The following is a 24,500-nucleotide window of genomic DNA, read 5'->3' on the forward strand; positions in this document are numbered from 1 at the left end:
CTAAAAATAAATGGCCAAATGATCATTTGTTTCCCATATGGTCATATCACAAAGAATACGCATCTGCTTAAATCAAATTCAAGTCAAATGGTTAAAAAAATAATTTCACACACAAAAAAAAGAGCTAAAAAATTCACCACACTGGGAAGGGTGAAGACAACTGGGTTGCCCGGCCCTGGCCACGAGGTGTCCCTTATTTATTTTTCAGGGAGTTGGCAACCCTATGTCTTCATGATCGAAATAACTTGAACACAAACACAAACAAACAAAGAGGAAGACCGAACCGGAAGGAAAAAACTACAAGTCCCAGCATCCGCTGTGTTTAGGGAGGAGTAGTGAAAGTGAAAGTATTGAGCCTCCGTTGAGGAGGAAGGTGGAGCTGAGGCAGGTGAGCAAAGGCGTAGATTTTGCATGGACGGGAGGGACGTGTCCCCACCAATAATTTGATCTCTTCGAGAAAAGAAAAACAAACCCGATAGAAAGAAAGAAAAAAACAATCTGTCAACGTCTCATTCACCCAGCGGTGCAGAAAGAGTTAAATTATGTTCTCTACTGGAGTCCTACGTCATGTGACAAATATGGCCAATGTGATTGGCTGTGCCTTTCAGGGAGCTCTGTTTAGTAGTGATGTGCGATACCACTGATTTCCTTTCCGAACCGATACCAAGTAATCTCGAGTAATCGGTGATACTGATCCGATACGGATACTCTGTACAAAAACGTAATGTTTCATTGCATTACATAATACAATATATAATTGTATTGTGTAATTGTAATAATAACATAACCATATTGCTTCATAATGATTAGAGCACATCAGACAACTTGTTTTTATTGCTTAATAATGCAGAATAATCATATAGAAATTAAAAAAACTGACGTTGTGCTATTTGAGCATGTTGCCTGCCTGCAGCACTAAAGGACTCTGCGAGAGACGTCTGTCTCGCTCTAGCAGCACCTGTCCCTGTCCTCCTCTTCAGTTCACCTCAACATAAGCTCATCATATTCTGTGATGTGATTTACTCCGAGGTGTTTGACGACGTCAGTGCTGTTGCCACAACACCTCACTGTTTTGCCACATATATCACAAACCGCGCCTGGGCTGTTTGTGGAGGTAAAACGCGTCCACACAGGACTCTGTTTGCGCTCAGCCATTGTTGTGAGTGTGCACGCCATGGGCTGCGACACATTTATACAGCCGTATTTCGCATATGACTATGAAAGGCGTAAGAGGAAGTAGTTCCTTCCAAATTAGACGATCCGAATGATATAGTTTCTTTCCACTGCGTTCATTTTAATGGAAAAACTACAAATTTACCCCAGAGTACTAAAATATCGATATTATAATATGAGAATCGATTCTAGAACATAAATTGCTGGTATCGGAAGAATCGATATTTCAGTATCGATCCGCACACCACTACTGTTTAGTTTTAGCAGCGGCAAGCCTGCGCTGCTAGGGCCTGCAAGGAGCAGAGGTGGGTGGCAGCAAAAAGGAAGAACCTGGATATAAGAAAGTGTTTTTCAAAGAAACCTGTAAGTTACTTAAAGTCAAGCTCACTCATAAAATGTGTCCGTCACAATAACATTACAGGCTATGCTAGGCTTTGGCCCACATCAGTCTAAAATTGTATGTAACCATGAATAACGTGTTTTGGAAACTAACTGCACAACAGGCAGCACTATTAGTTCTCTCAGTCTCTGAGCAGCATTTCTAATTTTGATTGAAACTGTCAGAGAAAACGGCAGCGTCGAGCAAGCCAGGATATTAGTTTACAGAGGTTGTTAAAATTATATGTCTAATGTTAAAATGTTGGTGACACAATAATTTCATCCTAATGGCACTGACATATTCATAGGGTTCATTTTTGAGACAAAATATAACGAGGTAGTCATGATTTTGCAAATAAATAAAAATAAAACCTTGTAGTGCAGTTTGCACAAATTGTTTTAAAAATGCACTCAGCCTACAAACATTACTGACGAGTCAAGATCTGCACAAAGTGACAGAAACACCGAAGCAGCTCCACATTTTATTCTTATTGTCACGTATGTTCTATTTGTCAGGTGACAGAAGAACCAACACAAAGCTCAGAGAGTAATGGTGACACAAGATCACAGGTGAAAATAAAAAACTTAAAATAACCCGGTTGCACAAATATGCACACCCTTAAACTAATACTTTGTTGCAGCACCTTTGCCTTTTATCACTCTAATCAGTCTTTTTGGGTAGGAACCTATTAGCATGGCACATCTTGATGTGGAAATATTTGCTCACTCTTTTTTGCAAAATTCACATATAAAACTATGAATTGTAATTTTAAATGGTTTAAAAGCAGGTAGAATAGCATATGTACACAGCAAATCCAGCATGTCCAAATTAACACTGTCGGATTTGATTTCAACACTATTAAAGTGTCTATATGGATCCACACCAGAGAGTGTTAATTTAACTCTTTTTGGAGAGTTGGTACGTTAACTCTGATTTAGTGTTAAACACCAAATCTGTCTGGAGTTGATAATTTAACACTTGGTGTTAAGAGTTTATATATTAACTCTCAAAGAGTATTTTAGTTTAACTACGTAAGAGTTATCTTCTACAAGTCATGCATCAACAAGAAAATAAGCTACTTGACTATGAAGGAAGATCCCGACGAAAAAATTTAAGGATCTATAATGTCCCGGAAGGAGCCGAGGGCTCGTCTATGGTGGACTTTGTGGAAAAACTACTGCGGGACACTCTGAAGATAAACCCTAACGAGGAGTTTGGCATCAAGAGAGCACATCGGGCGCTGGCATTAAGACCCGCCGGAGACAGGCAAGATAAAACGCGATCAATAATAGTCAAATTTCTCCGCTATAGGGTTAAAGAAGAGATCCTACGTAGAGCTTGGGAAAAGAAGAAAGTTTTTCTGAATGGGAAATTAATATTCTTTGACCATGATTACCCTCCAGTAGTACTGCAGAAGAGAAAGGAGTACGTAGAGGCGAAGCGGGTGTTAAAGCAGAAAAATATCCGCTTCCATACTCCGTTCCCGGCAAAACTACGAGTGTTTTATGAGGATGGAATAGTTCTGTATCAGACGGCGGAGGAGGCGACTACAGACATGAAGGACAGAGGACTTCCAGTTAATGTGACTACATCGAAGGAGAGTCTGGTCGAGCAGCTGTCCCGTACCGCCTGGGAAACCACGAGAGGATCAACTCAGCGAGGGACAGACGACGAACGAGAGAAAGATATCAGGGCGAGACTGCGAACCTTCAGAAGACAGATCATGCCCTTGTCAGAGGAGCTATAAGTACTGTTGGACGTTAAAATGAGGTAAAAATACGCGGTGTTAAATATATTTCAAGATGCTTGTGTGTATATCTTTACCCCAATTGGATGAGATTATACAGATATAAGCGAGAGACGCATAAGGACACACTTTTTGTGTAATGAACAACGACTTTGTTTTCTTCCGCCTCAAGTGCCATGATGGGGGCCCTCAGCCCATATATGGGAGAGGCTTTCCCTCACAGCTAGACGTTTTCTCTAGCTCAGGGTCATTTATCAGAGACCCCAGCCTTGGAATCACAGTTTTTTGTTTGTTTTTTTTCTCTGTATTTGATGTTTATGTTTGATATTTTTGTTTGTTTAGGGAGTAGATCTGATAAGTTTAATTTTACTTGTTTTATGGACATACGCTGATTACATATGGCTAGTGATAAAGTAAAATTTCTATCTTTCAATGTTAATGGGCTGTTAAATCCAATTAAACGTACTAAAATCCTAACTAAATTGAAAGCAGAACAAGCCCATATAGTCTACTTACAGGAGACCCAATGACAGATAAGGAGCACGTAAAATTAAAGAGAATGGGTTTTACTAATCTGTTTTTTTCTTCATACAAATCAGGACATAGGAGAGGAGTTGCAATCCTTATTTCAAGCAAATTAAACTTTGAAAAAGTATCTGAAATGGGTGATAAAGAGGGCAGATTTATTCTAGTAAAAGGAAAAATAGATGGGAATTTGATCACCCTCTTAAATGTTTATGCCCCGCCAGAGAGTGATATTAGCTTCTTCCAAAGGAGGATCTGTGGAGGGGATTTAAATATACACCTGCAGCCAAAATTAGACTCGTCTAGCAAGAAAACATACGATATGAAATCCCCATATATCAAAGTGAATGCACTTTTTGAGGAGGTAGGATTAATTGACATATGGCGAGACCTTTTTCCTAATAGAAGGGACTATACTTACTACTCTGCCCCACACTCTCTTTATACAAGGATAGATTATTTTATAACATTTGGTAAAGATAAGGATAAAATATATACTTGTGGAATTGGAACGATAGATATAAGTGACCATGCACCAATATATTTATCCATTGATTTTAACTTACGGTTAAAAAATAATACATGGAAATTGAACTCAAGTCTATTGAATGATTCACCTTTCAAGGCACAAATTAAATCAGAAATTAGTCTCTTTTTAGAGTTCAATGATACCGGAGAAGTACCACCTCCCATACTATGGGATACTCTGAAGGCGGTACTAAGAGGGAAAATTATAGCAATAGCTTCATTTAGGAAAAAAGATAAGAATAGAAAATTAGAAGAGTTGAGTAAGAAACTAAAGGAATTAGAAAGAAGACATAAAAGGGACTCAACACAGGATATATTAAGGGATATCAAAAACATTAGGAACGAAATTAACAATCTAGCCACACAAGAAATCAAGAAAGATTTAATGTTCTTGAAACAGAGACAATATGAAAGTGGCATTAAATCTACCAAAATATTGGCGTGGAAATTGAAAAAAAAGATAGCGGAAAATACAATTTATAAAATTAGGGACCCAAGTACAAAAGTGATAAAAAATAAATTAAATGAAATACAGGAAGCCTTTGAAAGATTTTATAAAACCCTATACTCTGAAGCCCCGGGCGGGACTGAAGCTCAGATGGATAGCTTTCTGAACTCTCTAGACCAGGGGTGGGCAATCTCAGTCCACGAGGGCCGGTGTCCCTGCAGGTTTTAGATCTCACCTTGGGTCAACACACCTGAATCACATGATTAGTTCGTTACCAGGCCTCTGGAGAACTTCAGGACATGCTGAGGAACTAATTTAGCCATTTAAATCAGCTGTGTTGGTTCGAGGAGACATCTAAAACCTGCAGGGACACCGGCCCTTGTGGACTGAGATTGCCCACCCCTGCTCTAGACTTACCCACTCTAGATGAAGAACAAAATCAAGCAATGACAATGAATATAACTGAAGAAGAATTAAAAGCTGCAATTAATAGGCTTAAATTAAGTAAATCACCAGGACCAGATGGTTACACGGCAGAGTGGTATAAAGAATTTAAAAAGGAACTGATACCTGTTTTACTGCCTACATTGAATTGGGTTTTGAAAAAGGCACAAATGTCCCCCAGTTGGAAGGAGGCAATTATTTCAGTTATACCAAAAGAAGGCAAAGATAAAATGGAATGTGGATCTTTCAGGCCAATCTCTGTCCTTAACGTGGACTATAAACTTTTCACATCTATCATGGCCAAACGGCTAGAAGAGTTCCTACCAATACTGATATGTAACAATCAAACAGGTTTCATACATCAACGCCAAACACAGGACAATACACGAAAGACACTACACATTATGGACCATATACAAAAACACAAAATCAAAGCAATTGTGATGAGTGTAGACGCTGAAAAAGCCTTTGACTCTGTCAACTGGAAGTTCCTTTACAGGGTATTATATAAATTTGGCTTTCATGATATGATTATTAAAACTATACAAGCACTATATGATAATCCTACAGCCAGGATCAAAATTAATGGATGCCTATCCAACAGTTTTACCCTAAAAAGGGGCACTAGACAGGGCTGTGCATGGTCACCTTTACTTTTTGCACTATACTTGGAACCACTAGCTCAATCCATCAGGCAAAACAAGGACATTAAGGGAATTTTTATCAAAGGGACACAATATAAACTGGCTTGCTACGCGGATGACATTTTGATCTACCTTGGACACCCAACATATTCTTTACCCAAGCTGATGCAGTCATTTGAACAATACGGCCAATTATCAGGCTATAAAATTAATATAGGTAAAACCCAGCTACTCTCATATAACTACAGCCCACCAGAAGAAATAAAATGTAGTTACCCTCTGGTATGGCAAACGGAGTTTTTTAAATATTTAGGCATAAATTTACCGAAAGATCTTACAAAACTATTTGAACAGAATTACCTACCCTTATACAAAAAAATAAAGGAAGATATAGTAAGATGGAATTTAATTCCTTTCTTTAGCTTTAGTTCAAGAATTGATTCTATTAAAATGAATATATTGCCAAGATTTTTGTATCTATTTCAAACCCTACCAATAGAGATTAACCAAAGTCAATTTAATGAGTGGGATAAAATGTTATCTAGATATATGGCAAGGTAAAAGACCAAGGGTTCGCCTTAAAACACTACAGCTGGCTAAGCAAAAGGGAGGATGGGGCCTCCCTGACCTCAGATATTATTACTTTGCAGCGCAGATGAGAGCAATAATATGCTATCTTGAGGGATTATTGGAGAGAAATACATAATGCCTTACAGGATATCTTTAAACGCGAAATACCCCTCGAGAGTAAGACTATGTTCTTTGGATATATACCTCAGGAATGGCCTAAATATGATAAACATTTAATAAATATTTTACTGGTGGCCTGTAAAAAGAATATCACCAGAAAATGGTTATCCCCAGAGAGCCCAAACATAAGTACATGGATGGAAATCACAATGGAAATTTATAACATGGAAAAGATAACATCTTCTGTTAACCACAAGCTGGAGAAATTTACATCATACTGGGAAAACTGGGTCAAATATATCACGCCTCATAAGTCAGATTTTATTATTACAAACCAATAATTATGATGTATGTATATATATTTATAGGATCACCCCCTACCAACACATCCGTGTTTTTGTTTTTTTTGTTTTGTTTTTTTTAGGTTTGTTAGTTTTGTTTTTTGTTTTTTTTTTGATTTTCGGATTATGTGATGGTTTCAATTACTTCTATAGCTGTAAGTATTCTTCCCTTATGACTTGGATGTAAATTAAAATACTATTTCAGTATCTAAGGCAGATAACCTAAGTATGAAGAATGCTTACATGATGTACATATTGTGAATGCCTGCTTCTGAAACCTTAATAAAAATATGAATTAAAAAAAAGAGTTATCTTCTAATTAATTATAAAAAGTGGGAATTTTACTGTTCTGAACTTTTAGAAATTTATTTTGGAAATAAACATTTACTAAAAAGACGCAACGGTTTTTGAAAAACATTTGTTCTGAACTGTGCACCACAATTTCAAAACATTTTCTGAAAGATGAAACAGTGTACATGTTCTCACTTTCATTAGAATTGTGTTTATCAAAAGGTCTGACATAGGTGAGCTGGTAAATGCAAATAACAGCATTCTCATCACTTATTTCTTCAATACAATATGCATGTCCTTCATTCATCCCTTTGTGGAACTTCAACGCACTTCTGCTCTCTCCCATATTCCATCTTCACAAGCATATCCTGTGCGGAGATTGAATAAAAATTAGTTGACACTAATTAATGGCACAAATAATCCAGTAAACAACTGCAGCACAGTAAAAAAAAAAAGGAATCCTCTTTGAGCCACTATTTGTGTAAAGTATTTTCCCAAAAGACAAGGACGCAGGAAACAGGTAATACTGAACTAAATGTAAAACCTCAACCTTTTTAATTTTTACCTAAACCGTGTGCACAAAACTCTGGAGGGATCTATGCTAACGTAGAATCCAGTCAGGACGCCTGCTACTGCTGTTTGCTCATTTTTTTTTATTTTATGGGCGATCGTTTTCAGGCTTCAAGCAGCACCATTATACCAACATTTCACATTCTAGACATTGTTTTAGGTGTATTTGACCAAAAGTTTGACTGAAAATTCACATGCAAGCTTTTTTCAAGGCTGTGGTATTTGCCCGCAAACAATACCTTTCAGCTAGCTAAAACAGAATATTATGCTATCAGCGAGCAACATGGCTAATGCCTTTCACACAGCTTTGTCTCAACTCCAAAGAGCCACAGAAGTAAAAGCTAATAGAAATAATTGAAACAATCTTTGAAAAAATGACTTACCAAGCATGGCAAACAACTCAAATATGTAGAGCAAAGTGTTCTGAAACGGCTTCACTTCAGCTTCGATTGGAGCCGTGCTGGGGGTGGAGTCTGTGAATTTACTCTGTTGGTGTCATAGCCCCTCTAGGAGTTCAGAGTTAAGAGGTCAAGAGTTAATGTTTCCATTGTAACACCTCCAGATTTGACAGAGAAACACTCATTTTTAACACTCGATTTTAACTACTATCATTTTACACCTCAGAGTTACATTAAAAGAATGTGACTCTACTTAGAGTAAAATTAACTCTACTTTTGCAAGAGGACTATTAACACCAAAACATTTAACACTTTTGAATTTGCTGTGTAGGCAAGTATACTTCTCCTTTTTTATCAAGAAGCAAAGACAAAAAGGGGAACAAAAGAAACAGGGCAGGGTTCGGTGGTTGAATCATCCGTCCCCACCAATGCCAAAACCAAATCTACGCCTTTGCAGGTGAGTGTTAACATGAATATGTTTCTTCTTATGACATAAAATAATTCCACACTGTTCGTGTCTGTGGGTGAAATGTGAGGCCGGTCGGCTCCTCTGAGCGCTGGTTTCCTGTAAGTAGAGAGGAAGTGAGTTTAGCTGAGCCTCCGTTTAGTGTGAGAGAGCAGGAGGAGAGTGAGAGCTGTGCTGAGGCAGGTGACATTACTGTGTCTCTGTGGCGGGAACAACAGGCTCCGTCAGTGGAGGCAAAAATAATCAGACTTTGGTTTTTCAAAGGAAACAACTTTATGTCGGAAGTTCCCGCACGCTCATTGGATAACGATGTGTCAATCTCGAGCTATTAGCCAATGAGCGTGCGGATTCACAGAAAGACCCGCCTTTATCACGGGACTTTAAAAACTACAATGGCGACAGAAACTCAGTGAGTGGAGTTCAGGGTGACGTTATGAAACTGTGACGTTTGAGCCACTTCCTGTTGTCAGTCCCAGCGTCCTGATCACCGAGGTTTCTGTTGCTCTGATATCTGATATTGATTATATTGGTAAACAGGCTGTAGCATAAACATCAAACACAGTGTGGAGCAGGGAAATTATTTTACTGCTATTGTTAAAGAATAATCATCATCACCATTGCATTAATAATATAATCTGTAGTTTATATTGCATTCAGAGGTTGAACAGTGTGTCTTTCAGAAAAGGCTAAAAGTCACAGGCTGACAGGAAACAGGCTTGCAGAGAGTTTGCAGAAGTGAAACCAGTCTTAGGTTATTTTGAGCAGCAGGCCAGACGAGGCCATTTGAATTACTAGGTTATTCAAATTGATCATTGCTTTAACAATGTAACAGATAGCTTTAAGATGGCCTTAAGATGTTTATGCATTCAAGTTATTATATTAATTTTGTATTTCAGATGCAGTTATAACTATTTTATACATAATGCATATCTGTGCTTATTTGAGTTGATGTTCAGGTTCATTAATGGTCTAAAGCTTCACTAGTGAGAGTGTCTAGATGATCCATGCTGAGGGAAAACTAGAACATAGAAGGAATTGCAATACATGCTTACAAAACACTTATATCAGTTTATTTTAATATCTTTTATATGTTCATATTCTTGTATTAAGCTTTTAGTAGGGGTTCTTGATTAAAACATTTATTTAGTAGATGACATATCCATAGTTTTAGTTCAGTTATTACATATCTGAGAGTGGCTTCTGTCTCTCTGTCTAGAGGTCAGGAGCTAGTCGCGAGGTGAAATAGGGTGCAATTGTGGTTAGCACACAGACACACACACACTCAGTTAGAGAGAATCATTTATAGGTAAAAGTTTAATCATGTTTTGCTTGGGGTTGCAAAAAGAGCAGTTTGTCGCAGAACTGCTGCTGAGGTGCCAAGATGACAAGCGAGCATCCGGCAGTGACAGGAAGCACCTGTTATGAAGATAGAAGACAATTGTTCTTTTAAATTGTGTCAAAAGTCGTTGTGGTTTTGATATTGACGTATGTGTATATATCCTGTCTGTGACGCATGAAGGGGCGTCAGTAAATCAAGCCCTGACGGTATAAAATCTGTGTATGCTTTGAGGAAGTCGAAGATCAATTGCTGTCTGTAGCGATCTTCCCACACGTGTGTATTCATTAAAAATCATTGTTTGACCAAGAGCTTCTGGACCAAGGGTGGTTTGTACTCTCCTTCATCAATTTTGAACCTTAACATTTGGGGGCTTCGTCCGGTGGTTGAGGAGGGAGGATTGGAGGTGTAGATGGTGAAATTTGGTGGTCCGTTGTGGTCAGACAGGCAGGCGTGACCCGGCAACCAAACTGAGGGGACAGGCGCCTTTAAAAAGAGGTAGGCACAGGCCTGTTGATTTTATCCGAAGTGTGCTGAATTGGATGATAAAATTAAATGTCTATTCAGTAAAAGTTGCCGGTAAATGTCTGTTTTGATTTTGATGAAAAATCTCATGAGTTGAAGCAGTTAGAGTTCTGCTAAGAAGAAATGAAAGCAGTTAGAGTCTGCTTAAGCAGTTTGAGTCTGCTAGGAAAAGTTTAAATACTGGGTTGAAGTCCCAAAGAAATTGAGTTAGAGTCTCAAGTAGTTTGGTAGGGAATTTGGTCATTTTGTGGGTTTAAGTCCCGGTTGGTCATTAGGTCAGACCTTTGTTGGTCATTTTGTGGGTTAGAGTCCCCATTGTCCATCAGGGTCGATCTGCCTCAGTCATACACTTGTTTTGGGTGTTGATTGTTGTTTCAAAGTATTATAAATTATTTTAGGACGGCAGTTAGAGTCTGCTAGGAAGCGCAGTGCTCAGAGGTAATGCTTGCCAATGCCAAGGACGCTTAGGCATTGTCCTCGAAGAGGGATAGTCAGTTGGTCACTGTGGAGTTTGGGGCACTCCAGAATCACTAGGTGTTAGAGTCTCCTTACCGTTTGGAACGGTAGTCTGCGCTTTTTTGGTCAGGAGAAGTTGGACTTCGGGCGTGTAACTTTAACTTAAAACTTCGGGGTAAGCCTTGGCTGTGAAATGCCAAAAAATAGAGCTTCAGGCAAAGTTTGGGTTGGTTGACGCTTTTAAATTGAGTTGTTAGGGACTTTAGAGATGAGGCCAGAAACTGTTGGACAGATACTGGTTAATTGATTACAAAAAAGTTGGACTTTTTCGGTGGGACCGTTAACTTAAATTTGTCGAAATTGTGTAGGCGCTAAAGCTGACAGATCTGGCAGTAGTTGTAAATATAAGACGTCTTTGTAATATAAAGTGAGAGGAGGCTGTGTGTCGAGTCAGTAATGCACTGACTGTCTGCTGCCATTTTTCGACGGTGTGTGTGAGTGTGAAAATGCAAATGAGTAAGTAGTGAACTGTTTAAACCACAGTTGGTTTTACAAATACTGCTGCAAACATTGTTGAGTGTGTGTTTAAGATGCCATTTATGTTTATTAGAGGACTATAAATAAAGTTTTGAGTTGCCATAGTGGATGTATAGTAATTGACTGAGTTTGGATGTAGATATATAAATATATTGAGTGCACTGTATATACTTAAGACTAACACATTACTTTCAGTAGTAACTTTTCTCCAGCATTAGTTGCTGGTGTGTTTTATTTTTTCAATTTTTTGTGTGTGCGGTGAGAATTAATGGAGGTTTCAATTTTTCGTTTGTTTGTTTTTGACTTGCTCTTTCTGATTATGATAAGCATGTCTAAAGTACTCTTAGGAAAGTGTGTTTTGAGTTATATTCCTCAACTCTGGTCACAGTTTAAGTGTGAATGCGGTGACTAGAAGGTTTTGAATGAGGAATAAAGGTGTGAGAGGTATTTGTTTGGTGATGTAAAGTAGGATGTTTTAAAGTTTGAAAGTGTTTTTAATTTGAGAGAGGCATGAGTGATGTTATAAGAGTTTGAGTTTCTTTTTCTTTCAGTTCAAGAACGCATAAGTACATACACTTGGTACACCCGTTTACTCTTTGACTTTATTAAAACAGACGGTGTATTTGAGTCTGAATTTCAGTAATTGTATGTTGATATGGTAATTTAGTTTATGTTAGGTGAAGGAGATGTCCATCTCTGCGTCTTGCAGGATTGAAAGTGAGCACGTTGAAGGTTGTGATGTGAATGCTGTGAGTACTCGATTTGAATGATTCTGTGTGATTTGAACAAAATAATAAATAACTAATAATAATAACTCATAGGCGAGTGTGTGAACAGAGGAAGTCTGCAGAGTGTGTGTGCGTAAAAAGAGGGTGTATTGTTTTTACATCAAGGTTTAGTAGAACTAAAGTAGAACGTTACAAACAGATAAAAAAAAAGTAAAATGAAGAGAGAAAATAACTGACAATCACATTAATGAATAGAAAACATACATACACAAAGTGCCATATGTGAAATTATTCGAGGAAAGAATCAGAAGCGAGATAGTTTAATATAAGATGCAATGAAGGAAGCAGCTTACACTCCTTTAATTTCCAGAGCCAGTGTGTTCCCTATGCTCATAGCACCCCTGCCCACTTGGCCCCCGTATCAGGCGAGTATGGAAGGCTGGATAGCCCATGACGGGTAAGATCCCACCTCGAAACCCTGGGACAACCTAAGGCAGGCACAGTCACGATTACTCGGCCTCCTGTGACCTCAGACTCACTGGTGAGATGAAGTGAAGAAGACGGGACCTCACGGGTAAAGCCGCTGGGCTGAGGCAGAGGGGGAGAGTGGCAAGTGGAGCCCTACCTTCTGGCTGAGGAGCAGGAATGCTGTTAATAAGGTGGGAACTTAAAATTTGGGTTAGCAAATTTGGGAAAGAGAACTGACGGCTTAAGTGGAGAATTGTGCAGGAGTCGGACACACTGCAAAAGCAACATATGCAAATTCACATACACAAACAGAAAATGCATTAACCTTAAAAAGACAAGACAAGCTCATGGAGATTAATGCATAGACACTGATTAAACCTGGCTTAGAACACAAGATATGCAATGAACATCAGCTTGCTACTTATATGAGTGGTAGAATGGTGTGACTGGTTAATAGAATACATTTGAGTTTGTAGTTGAGGAATAACTCAAAGAAGCTATATGACAAAGGGAGTTATGAAAATAAAAGTGATTAAAGTAGTTTTAAAAAGAGTGACTTAGGAGTGCTCTCTCGTACTGAGTGATCAAAACCAGTGATCACTGTAGAAAGAAATAAAGTGATTTAATAAGGTGGTAATGTTTAAACATATGTTTCTGTTGTTACAGCAACTCATTGAGAGATGACTCAGTATGCAAATTAGCTGGAGTGAGTGGTGACGGAGGAACTTCCTGTGTGTGTGTGTGTGTGACTGAGGAAGTGACTTTCAGAAGAGGAAGCATAGCAGAGAAGAGAAGTGCAGATTTGGGTAGGAAATTTATAGTTTAGTGATATGTTGTTGTAAGGGGGGTTATGTTTTATGCTGAATTGAAGTATGTTAAAGTGCATAAAGGGGGTGATTTTTGTGGGCAAATTGTGTGGTTTTAATGAGACTTTCGGTGTATTGAGGAGGTGAAATTATGTGGTGGCAAAACTTGTGTGTTTAAGGTTGTTGAGGTTGTTGGGGTGATGGGTTGATTCTGTCAGTTAGGTTAGGGTTGTTGTTGTTTTTGTTTTTAATAGAGGGAGTTTTAGGAAACATGGACATGTCTAAGAATTGGCCCATTATTTTTAACAGTGCACTTAAAGAAAACCTGCCAGGTGATTTTGTTTTGTGTTTTGTGAGCTAATGATCAGCTCTATTTTTTCTCATTTCTGTTCTAAGCAGGCCTGCAACAGCGCTGACAAATTCTCGGGGAGAGCAAATGTAAGGGGGGCTTTCCAGATTACAACTGGCTAAGGAGAAAGCTACCTGTGATCAGGTCTAAGTCCCTGTAAAAAGGATTGTGGCGATTCAATCCAGTCCAAAAGCATAAAGAAATATTTTCCTATGGAAAATAAAAAATGAGCTCATTTTGCCGAGGGTGGAGAATCTGATCTGAAGCTCCACTATTAGCAAATATATGGTGTGACTGAATGTGAATGTGTGTGACTGGATGAAGGTGGGGGAATGAATAAATGTGGACAAACAATTGGCTTCTACCAGAGAAAATTTCTGTTTTGTTGACTGGGGTTAGATTATGGGATTATAGTATATTGTTGGGAGAATGCCAAATGTTAAAGGGGAAACATTTTCGGTTATGACTCAGTTACCATTAATTGGAGGAACACATGACTGATAATTGTTCTGTTTTAAGTTTATTTTTATGACATAGATTGGAACATGAGTGGGGAAAACTGAGCATTTTAAGTTCTGTATAGTATTGTGGATGTATAGTATTTTTGACACATGAAATGTGTCAAAAATAAAAGGGGGAATTTAGGGTTTAATAATTTAGGATTATTTCAGGACTTTTTGGGGTTTTTTGGTCATTTGGGTATGGTAAAACTGAAACTGTTATTTTTATGTTAAGGTTAAAGGATTAAAGAACTGAATCCTGTTTAGAAGATACAATGCCAGTGTTTCAAAGCTGTGAATAAATTTTAGGGGGAAAATTAGTGAGGGTTGAAGGAGGAGAACAGGTTTGATTTCTTTTGATTTCTAGAAGAAGTGGTTATAATGTAGGCTTACACATACAGATATTACATAGATTTATTTTTAGGATAAATGGGAGAGCTTATAAATAGAAATAATTACACGCTTACAGACACAGAGTCCAGAAACACACATGACAGTATTGATTCCAGGCAAAAGGCCTCAAATTCATTTAGCTTTTAACTGAACTTAAAGAAGGACCAAAGAGGAAGGAAAGCATATATTTTGGTTAAGTCTGATAAACTAGAATTAGAAGGTATTGTTACATTAAAAGGAGCAAAATGAAACAAAAAGGCTATACCAAAAACAGGTTATAACATAGGAAATGTGAGGTTAAAATGAAGTTAGTGTTAACACACAGGAGTTGTTTCTAGGCAGCATTTAACTATGATGAAATGTATACAGGAGTAATTGCTTATATGCTTAAACTTAATTGATTAAAGTGGTTGTTTTCTTTTGGAGCTTTTAGTAGAATAGGCGCTTATAATGATTTTCTTGTTAAAAAGGTGACTTAAGATTAGAGTGGGGGCACTTGCAGCAGCGACAGTTTGTGTGTACAGGATGTTGATGATCAGATAAGGGAAAATAGAGCAAGCAACTGGACGTGAAAGCAGTGCTTAAAGAGTTTCAAAGTGATGAGTAACGTTGAAGAATATATATAAATACAAGTCAATAAGTTAAGAACATAATTAGGATCAGGCTTTTGATTACAGATAGGATAAGTTAGGGAGGTGCAGGAAAAGGTGTTTTGTTTCCTTTGCAGAAGATCTCGACGACCACAGGGAGGTCCGAGACCACAAGAGAGGGACCGAGAAAACCAAAGCTTACACATGGAGTGTTCTCGAAGGGGAGCTGGTGTTTATTACTGGACCAATTAGATGACATGAGGTTGTCTGATTTGCTGAGCAAGGACACAATGTATTGCGACCTCTGGTGTTCCAGAGGTCGAGAGAGGGAGTGTGGAGCAGGGAAATTATTTTACTGCTATTGTTAAAGAATAATCATCATCACCATTGCATTAATAATATAATCTGTAGTTTATATTGCATTCAGAGGTTGAACAGTGTGTCTTTCAGAAAAGGCTAAAAGTCACAGGCTGACAGGAAACAGGCTTGCAGAGAGTTTGCAGAAGTGAAACCAGTCTTAGGTTATTTTGAGCAGCAGGCCAGACGAGGCCATTTGAATTACTAGGTTATTCAAATTGATCATTGCTTTAACAATGTAACAGATAGCTTTAAGATGGCCTTAAGATGTTTATGCATTCAAGTTATTATATTAATTTTGTATTTCAGATGCAGTTATAACTATTTTATACATAATGCATATCTGTGCTTATTTGAGTTGATGTTCAGGTTCATTAATGGTCTAAAGCTTCACTAGTGAGAGTGTCTAGATGATCCATGCTGAGGGAAAACTAGAACATAGAAGGAATTGCAATACATGCTTACAAAACACTTATATCAGTTTATTTTAATATCTTTTATATGTTCATATTCTTGTATTAAGCTTTTAGTAGGGGTTCTTGATTAAAACATTTATTTAGTAGATGACATATCCATAGTTTTAGTTCAGTTATTACATATCTGAGAGTGGCTTCTGTCTCTCTGTCTAGAGGTCAGGAGCTAGTCGCGAGGTGAAATAGGGTGCAATTGTGGTTAGCACACAGACACACACACACTCAGTTAGAGAGAATCATTTATAGGTAAAAGTTTAATCATGTTTTGCTTGGGGTTGCAAAAAGAGCAGTTTGTCGCAGAACTGCTGCTGAGGTGCCAAGATGACAAGCGAGCATCCGGCAGTGACAGGAAGCACCTGTTATGAAGATAGAAGACAATTGTTCTTTTAAATTGTGTCAAAAGTCGTTGTGGTTTTGATATTGACGTATGTGTATATATCCTGTCTGTGACGCATGAAGGGGCGTCAGTAAATCAAGCCCTGACGGTATAAAATCTGTGTATGCTTTGAGGAAGTCGAAGATCAATTGCTGTCTGTAGCGATCTTCCCACACGTGTGTATTCATTAAAAATCATTGTTTGACCAAGAGCTTCTGGACCAAGGGTGGTTTGTACTCTCCTTCATCAATTTTGAACCTTAACAACAGCTGAAGCAGTTTTTGGATGGTTGGCTTCAAATGATCCGTCGGTTTGAAAAGTAAAAACAATTTAAAATAGGTGAAGCTGATGCAGGGTGAGTGTTAACACCAGGACTTTAGAGGGAAGAAGAGTCACAGCATGTTGTTGACGCGTTGTTGTTCAATCGGGGGAGGCTCTCCATTGAGGAGAAAAGCTTGAATTTGTTTGTATACGGATTATCCATTGTTTATTATTGCTCACCACAAACAACTATCTGATTGAATAGTTTTCTTATCAGATAGAGAAATAAAATGCGTCGCAAAATGTAAAAGCAAAATTTCCCCACCTGGGCTGCCTTGCGCCTGATTGTTCTGTAAATAGTTTGAAATGGTTACATAAAAAGCGTCTGAGCCTTGGCTGCAATTTTAGGTAAATATAACTTTGTTGTCTGCAAAACGTTTGTGTATTTTAAAAAATGTACAATTTCTGTTTGCATTTCAAGTTATGAAAATGATTTGTTAAACATGCTTGTGGTTTTTACAGTCAAAAATATCACTTTCTACTCGTATTTTAAATTTTGTCTGAATTTAGATAAATTGTGCTGATACAGTTTGTCAAAATGAGAAAATAACAGATTAGCAAGATAAACAGTTTTTAAATGTGAAATACAGAGGCCACATCAAAAGTAGTCAAAAACGGCCATTTACACCCTGGACACCAGCTTTCTGGAGTATTTGAAATAACGGTAATATGAGTGATCCATATGGTCACAAAGAATAGCCACTTGTTTCTGTGCTACCAAAGTTCCCCGGCTTTCATTCAAAATGTGTTTATCGTCAGCACCTGCACATTAAACTACTTAAACATTATAAATGTCTTCAAGCTCACACTGAGGCCTGTGGGGCACAATCAGCCACTGAGACAGTTCACACATTTATATGTGTTTGTATATGAATATTTCATACTTTAAGGCTGCCTGTTTATTTAAGGGAGATGAACAAAATACATTGGAATTGTACAAAATAATATCACAGATGACAAATTCAATAGATTTTAAGTAGATGCTTGTGCATTCTTAAAGTCTTATATGTTGAATTGAACTATTTGATCTGTTCAAAGCCTCCCAGTCAGTGCTGTTCTCCATGCCTGTCTCACTGTACATGTTATTAGCACAAACACTTTAAAGGTGATCCTTTAGGACTTCAGCAATAATCCAGACAGCAATGTAGTTAGCAATAAAACAGTTTTACTGGGAATTACAGTGGGGCAAAAAAGTATTTAGTCAGCCACCGATTGTGCAAGTTCCCCCGCTTAAAATGATGACAGAGGTCAGTAATTTGCACCAGAGGTACACTTCAACTGTGAGAGACAGAATGTGAAAAAAAAATCCATGAATTCACATGGTAGGATTTGTAAAGAATTTATTCGTAAATCAGGGTGGAAAATAAGTATTTGGTCACCTCAAACATGGAAAATCTCTGGCTCTCACAGACCTGTAACGTCTTCTGTAAGACGCTTTTCTGTCCCCCACTCGTTACCTGTATGAATGGCACCTGTTTGAACTCATCATCTGTATAAAAGACACCTGTCCACAGCCTCAAACAGTCAGACTCCAAACTCCGCCATGGCCAAGACCAAAGAGCTTTCGAAGGACACCAGGAAAAGTATTGTAGACCTGCACCAGACTGGGAAGAGTGAATCTACAATAGGCAAGCAGCTTGGTGTGAAAAAATCAACTGTGGGAGCAATCATCAGAAAATGGAAGACATACAAGACCACTGATGATCTCCCACGATCTGGGGCTCCACGCAAGATCTCATCCCGTGGGGTCAAAATGATCATGAGAATGGTGAGCAAAGATCCCAGAACCACACGGGGGGACCTGGTGAATGACCTGCAGAGAGCTGGGACCAAAGTAACAAAGGTCACCATCAGTAACACACTACAACGGCAGGGAATCAAATCCCGCAGTGCCAGACGTGTTCCGCTGCTGAAGCCAGTGCATGTCCAGGCCCGTCTGAAGTTTGCCAGAGAGCACATGGATGATACAGCAGAGGATTGGGAGAATGTCATGTGGTCAGATGAAACCAAAGTAGAACTTTTTGGTATAAACTCAACTCGTCGTGTTTGGAGGACGAAGAATACTGAGTTGCATCCCAAGAACACCATACCTACTGTGAAGCATGGGGGTGGAAACATCATGCTATGGGGCTGTTTTTCTGCCAAGGGGACAGGACGACTGATCCGTGTTAAGGACAGAATGAATGGGGCCATGTATCGTGAGATTTTGAGCCAAAACCTCCTTCCATCAGTGAGAACTTTGAAGATGAAACGAGGCTGGGTCTTCCAACATGACAATGATCCAAAACACACCGCCCGGGCAACAAAGGAGTGGCTCCGTAAGAAGCATTTGAAAGTCCTGGAGTGGCCTAGCCAGTCTCCAGACCTCAACCCCATAGAAAATCTGTGGCGGGAGTTGAAAGTCCGTGTTGCTCGGCGACAGCCCCAAAACATCACTGCTCTCGAGAAGATCTGCATGGAGGAATGGGCCAAAATACCAGCTACTGTGTGTGCAAACCTGGTAAAGACCTATAGTAAACGTTTGACCTCTGTTATTGCCAACAAAGGTTATGTTACAAAGTATTGAGTTGTATTTTTGTTATTGACCAAATACTTATTTTCCACCCTGATTTACGAATAAATTCTTTACAAATCCTACCATGTGAATTCATGGATTTTTTTTTTCACATTCTGTCTCTCACAGTTGAAGTGTACCTCTGGTGCAAATTACTGACCTCTGTCATCATTTTAGGTGGGGGAACTTGCACAATCGGTGGCTGACTAAATACTTTTTTGCCCCACTGTAACTTAAAAAACAAACAAATATCTGTCTCCTAATTCTTGTCACACAGGAAAGAAGCATCAAAATCTGATGAGCAGACTTATTTCTTTCTTTTTTTGTTTTTTTGTTCACATTTTCACATCTTAATTTTTAAGTGAAATGGGCATTTAGAGTTTATACACTATGTATATAAGGTAGTACAGTACAGTGGAACCCCGACTTACAAAATGAATTCATTCCCGAGGGTCTTTCGTAATTGAGTTGCGTGTTTTAAGTGAGGCGATGCTGAACGATAGGCTATAGGCTAATTGCTAACTAGAACAACAATTCGTCGTTCAAGTGGAACGGCGAAGCGCAAGTGTGGAAACCAAGGGGTTGTCACATGATTCGGAAGGCATTGTGGGCGTTGTAGGCTCAGCCAATCGGAGCCAGCGGATTTTGTTACTCGGGCATTTTGCCATAACACGGGCAGAAATATTATTCGTAATATAATATTCGTAAAATATTCGTAAGTCGGGGTTCCACTGTATTTTTGTGTGGTGCGTTTTTCTATTTCTTAGCAAAAGTTGAACAAAGGTATTTAAGTTCACGTAGGATGATTTGTTTTCATTTTCACATGGTCTTACTGAGGTAATGCGAATTGAAACATGCATTCTTTTTTTTTTTGGCAGGGGGGCTGATGTGCTGGAAAAGCTTGAAAGGGGACCTTGAAAGTGCTTAAAAAGTGCTTGAATTTGACCCTGAAAAAGGCGTAGGAACCCTGCTCACGGCAAAGCGTGGGACAGACCCGCTCGCCTCGCAAGCAATCGAGCTGTTATTACCACCGACAAAGCGCATGTCCCGGTACACAGCTGCCATAACCCCCGCTGTACACTGACTTCATTTACTGAGGTTTTATTTCCTGATGTTCGCATGTGTCATACGTGTTCCAGTCGCCAATTCTGAATTATAACTAACATTAAAAACATGTTTAAGGAGGAGAGAAAGCAAAAAAATTCGATTAACAGCTGATGTTTGGGTTTTTGTTCAATAATCAGCGTGACCTGATAAACGCATAAAAGAAATAACGTTGGTGTTTCCGTCATGTAGTAACTGTTAGGTTTAACTGTACAAAGGTGGTTCGACACTATGAAACACACACAGACTTCATGATGTTCGCCTCATTTTTTTATTGTGAATATTAATCATGAGGGTAAACGGCCCTGTTCACCACGGAGCGAGGTCAGCATGTCCACGATATCTTCAGCTCTCTGAGTTAACCCATCAAACTAATCTAACGCTCATCTACGAATAACTCACGGCTCATATCAATATGATTTTACAGAAAATCATCCTTATTGCTGCCAACTATTCCAGAGACATGAAAATCTACAGCATAAAGAACACAAAAATATATAGCAGTCTAACGCAACACTTTAACAGAGATGAATGCATCAGTCTGTCACAGATCAAAGTGGAATGAATGTGATTGGTTGAACTGGTGTTCGTGATCTGTGTTTTCTGCATTTTCATCAGCGTAAGAGACTCAGCAGCAGATTATGACAGTTATACATTTGATGAATCACCAAATTAATAAACGCAAGAAACGATCAAACCTGTTCCGACAGTTTGAGTTTGTGTTCCCTCAGCTGCAGACTCGCTGCTTTTTAAATGTTTGAGAGTGAAGATGAGATAGTGACTAAGCAGCAAAGAGAACAGAGAAAATCCAAATCAGAGTTTTTCTCTGAATTAAAAGCAAGGAAACAACAATATATTCTACATGGTGAAACTGATGGTTTCTGGTGTTTGGGTCTGTTTTTCTGTATTCATGCAGATAAAGTGCAAACTCAGATGAATTATACCATCAAATGTTAAAGGAAAATATCAGGATGAGTGTCTGTGAGCTGAGAAGGACGTGAAGTGAGCAGTTTATCCCAGAGCTGAAGCTGCTCTGTGTGCAGAGATGAGCTCAGATTCCTGCTGTGATTGATCAACAGTCACAGAAATGTAGACTTGTAGTTATTACTGCAGTATGGTCACAGCAGATACTGATAAACATGTATTATGAGGATGGATGATCAAGTTTCTCACTCTCGCCTTTAAATCTCAGTTTTTTCTTTTTCACAGTTTATCTGTTAATTTATTAATGAATAACACTGAAAGAGTTTCTGTTATATTTCCCCTTGAACATCAGCTTATTAGGGCGGCATCAGGAAATAGCCCCCCTCCAAAGAATGAATAAATGAATGATGATAATAATAAAATGATTCAAAAGCAGAGCTCAGAGTGGTAGAATGGTCAAACATGGATCCACAGGTGGTTCAACTGCATTTGGTGACGTGACTAAAGCAAATCTTTCAAATAATCCCACCATCAACGGGATGTTGTCTCCTTTACTACGGTTACTTTACTTGGTCACCGTGTGAATTTCTTTGAAATGAACCAAATTATTTTATTTGTTGGTTGTTGCATCTACAGACTGTGAGCTCCGTCTTCTTTGTCTTTGGAGCCGAACTCTGACAAAGTTAGGAACAAAACTTTCTCCAGCGTGTGAACTTTCCTCCTAGACTCAGTCTGAGCAGTCAGACCACATATTTCTAAAGCAGCACATGAAGGTGTGGCTCACACACACACAGGTGAAGGAAACAGCTGCAGTATTAAAAACTGCTTCACTGTCTACAAATAAATGAACTGAATGTTTCTTTCAGGCTGTAAAAACCTTATTTATCCTCCATTACAGTCCTGCATTCAGAGCATTACTTCTGTTATATTAGTACATGTATTTTATTTTGATGAACACATGAAACTCTGAGCTGGATTGAATCCATTGAATCAGAGTCCAGGACTCAGACTAAACACACTGAAGGTGTCCTGAGCTCGGCCGCTGTTCCACAGTAACTGCTGTCAGAGTCACTGTTACTGAGTTAGCTTAGCTAGCAGAGCAGCTAGCAGTTAGAGTATGAACTCTGTAAGCAGTCAGCTCGGTCCTGGACATGGTTACTGACATAAAGCTGCTCTCTGCAGCCATGTTTGACCTGCTGCTTTGTAGGACTACAGTAATGGAGGATTTGGAGGCTGAACTGGGCTCTGTGACACTTTTTGTAGTGAACTGATGAAAGCTGCGTCTCAGATGGATGTTAGTCCAACACATCAGACACGACCTATGCAGCTCTCAGTTGATGTGCACATGAATGATTTGTGTTTCCTCTGCAGGTGAAGGTAGAAAGTGTGTGTGAGCTGATGTGAATTGAGCAGCATGGATCAGTGTGAGGACAGAGAGGAGGGAGTCCCTCCCTCTAAAAGCACTCTGTGTGGGGAACATGAGAGCCAGACCAAAGCTCAGAGGTGAGATGACCATCTCTAACTGTCCATGACTCTTCTCCATGTCACAGCTCAGCACTCACATCACTGCTCCATCATTATTCACAGGAACCAGCCTGGACCTCCACCCAGCTCTGTGTCGTCTAAGAGCAAACGGGTGAAGCATTTCTTTCGTAATTTAGGGCAAAAGAAGTCATCTGACGAAAAGTAAGTTCATGTCAGTATTAAAATGTTTGAAATTTTAATCAGCTTTTTACTATTTAACGATTTAAATAATAAACTATTTACATAGTTTATTTATAGTTTTTATCTAATGTATTGGACACATTGGATGTGACACATGTTTCATGTTCACTTATTTTTAGCGTCAATCAGAAACCATCCAGCTCTGTGTCCTTAAAGAGTGACCGGTCCAATCCTCGAGGCATTAATTTTAAATCCCAGCCAGTGTCTGCTGCAGAGAGGTGAGCTGTTAGTAACAAGAACTCTCTGATTTAAATGATTTTGATGTTTCCTGGTTTCTAAAATGCATCTCTGTAGCAGAGCAGTGTCTCCAAGGACACACAGGCTCAGCTGTAACTGTCAGTTTATCTGGTTTAAGACACATTTGGACTCAATTGGCTGTTTTTAACTATGTATTTTAATCAGAGGTGTAAATTTAGACCTCACACATCTGGATCCTAAACTATGATAGAAACAGCTGCTAGCAGTGGGTAGTTTGACTTTGATACGCTGCTCTAGAAAGCAAACAAAGGTTTGTGCAGCTCCTCTTCAGAAAAGTGTTCAGAGAGCAGCTGCTGTATTAGACAAAGGCTCGTCGTGTGAGCCCAGATGTGTGTAACAGCTGGATGAAGGAGAACCATCACAGTCACGTCTCCATCCCGCCTTTATTAATGAACTTCCTGTTGCTTGCAGATGACAGGAACACAAAGTGTTTGTGCCACGTGATGCTGCAGGATTTGTTAACGTGTCCATGATGGTAACATCTCCTCGTCTAACTGCAAACACATGAGCGCTCCTAACGGCAGCTATCACAGCCACACAGGCAGACTGTGTCTCACTGTTGAATTCAGGGACATTTGTTTTCCTGTAAAAAGCTGAACTGAGTTTGTAAGATCATCACACTGCCCCTCTGACTGTCTCCCCAACTACTCTTTCAAGGATTGTCAGGTTGGAGATCGGCCTATAATTAGCTAAGACAGCTGGGTCTAGGGATGCTTTTTAAGTAAAGGTTTAACTACAGCCAGCTAGGGATGGGTACCGTTTAGATTTGAAAACCTGCTAAATCAGAATCAGTTGCTGATGATGGCTTGTTTCTTTGACATTAATCACGTATAATCTTAACTCAAAGTGAACATAGACTTGATTGAAGTAACTCAGATCAGCCAATTCAAAATGCTAATTCAATCAACTCTGAGTTTATAACTAGACTCAGTTTGTTGGCCCTGCACCTTAAAACTATTCCCTGTTTGTCCCTCATGTTTTTTGGATATTGTTTTCACATCTTATGTCACGGCTAGCGGGGCGAGCCATGTTGAATTTAATAAAGGACCCAAGATGCCGACACTGCTGTGAAGTGA

The 24,500-nt window shown here is 39.0% G+C and overlaps 2 protein-coding genes and 1 long non-coding RNA gene across 4 annotated transcripts in view; all 3 read left to right on the top strand.

Annotated features, from left to right (window-relative positions):
* The window catches only part of LOC308403394 (NACHT, LRR and PYD domains-containing protein 12-like), a 1,254,170-nt gene that overhangs the window by 606,018 nt on the left and 623,652 nt on the right, over nt 1-24,500 (top strand). The gene's annotated exons all lie outside the window — the stretch shown is intronic.
* The window catches only part of LOC308403425 (NACHT, LRR and PYD domains-containing protein 12-like), a 646,283-nt gene that overhangs the window by 599,694 nt on the left and 22,089 nt on the right, over nt 1-24,500 (top strand). The window lies entirely within an intron of this gene.
* LOC308403949 lies at nt 364-23,113 on the top strand. Its single transcript, XR_013973011.1, has 3 exons — nt 364-388; nt 22,813-22,944; nt 23,029-23,113. It is a non-coding gene; the product is annotated as an uncharacterized lncRNA (long non-coding RNA).

The sequence above is a fragment of the Rhamphochromis sp. 'chilingali' genome (assembly GCF_963969265.1).
Source record: "Rhamphochromis sp. 'chilingali' genome assembly, chromosome: 1".
Classification (NCBI taxonomy): domain Eukaryota; kingdom Metazoa; phylum Chordata; class Actinopteri; order Cichliformes; family Cichlidae; genus Rhamphochromis; species Rhamphochromis sp. 'chilingali'.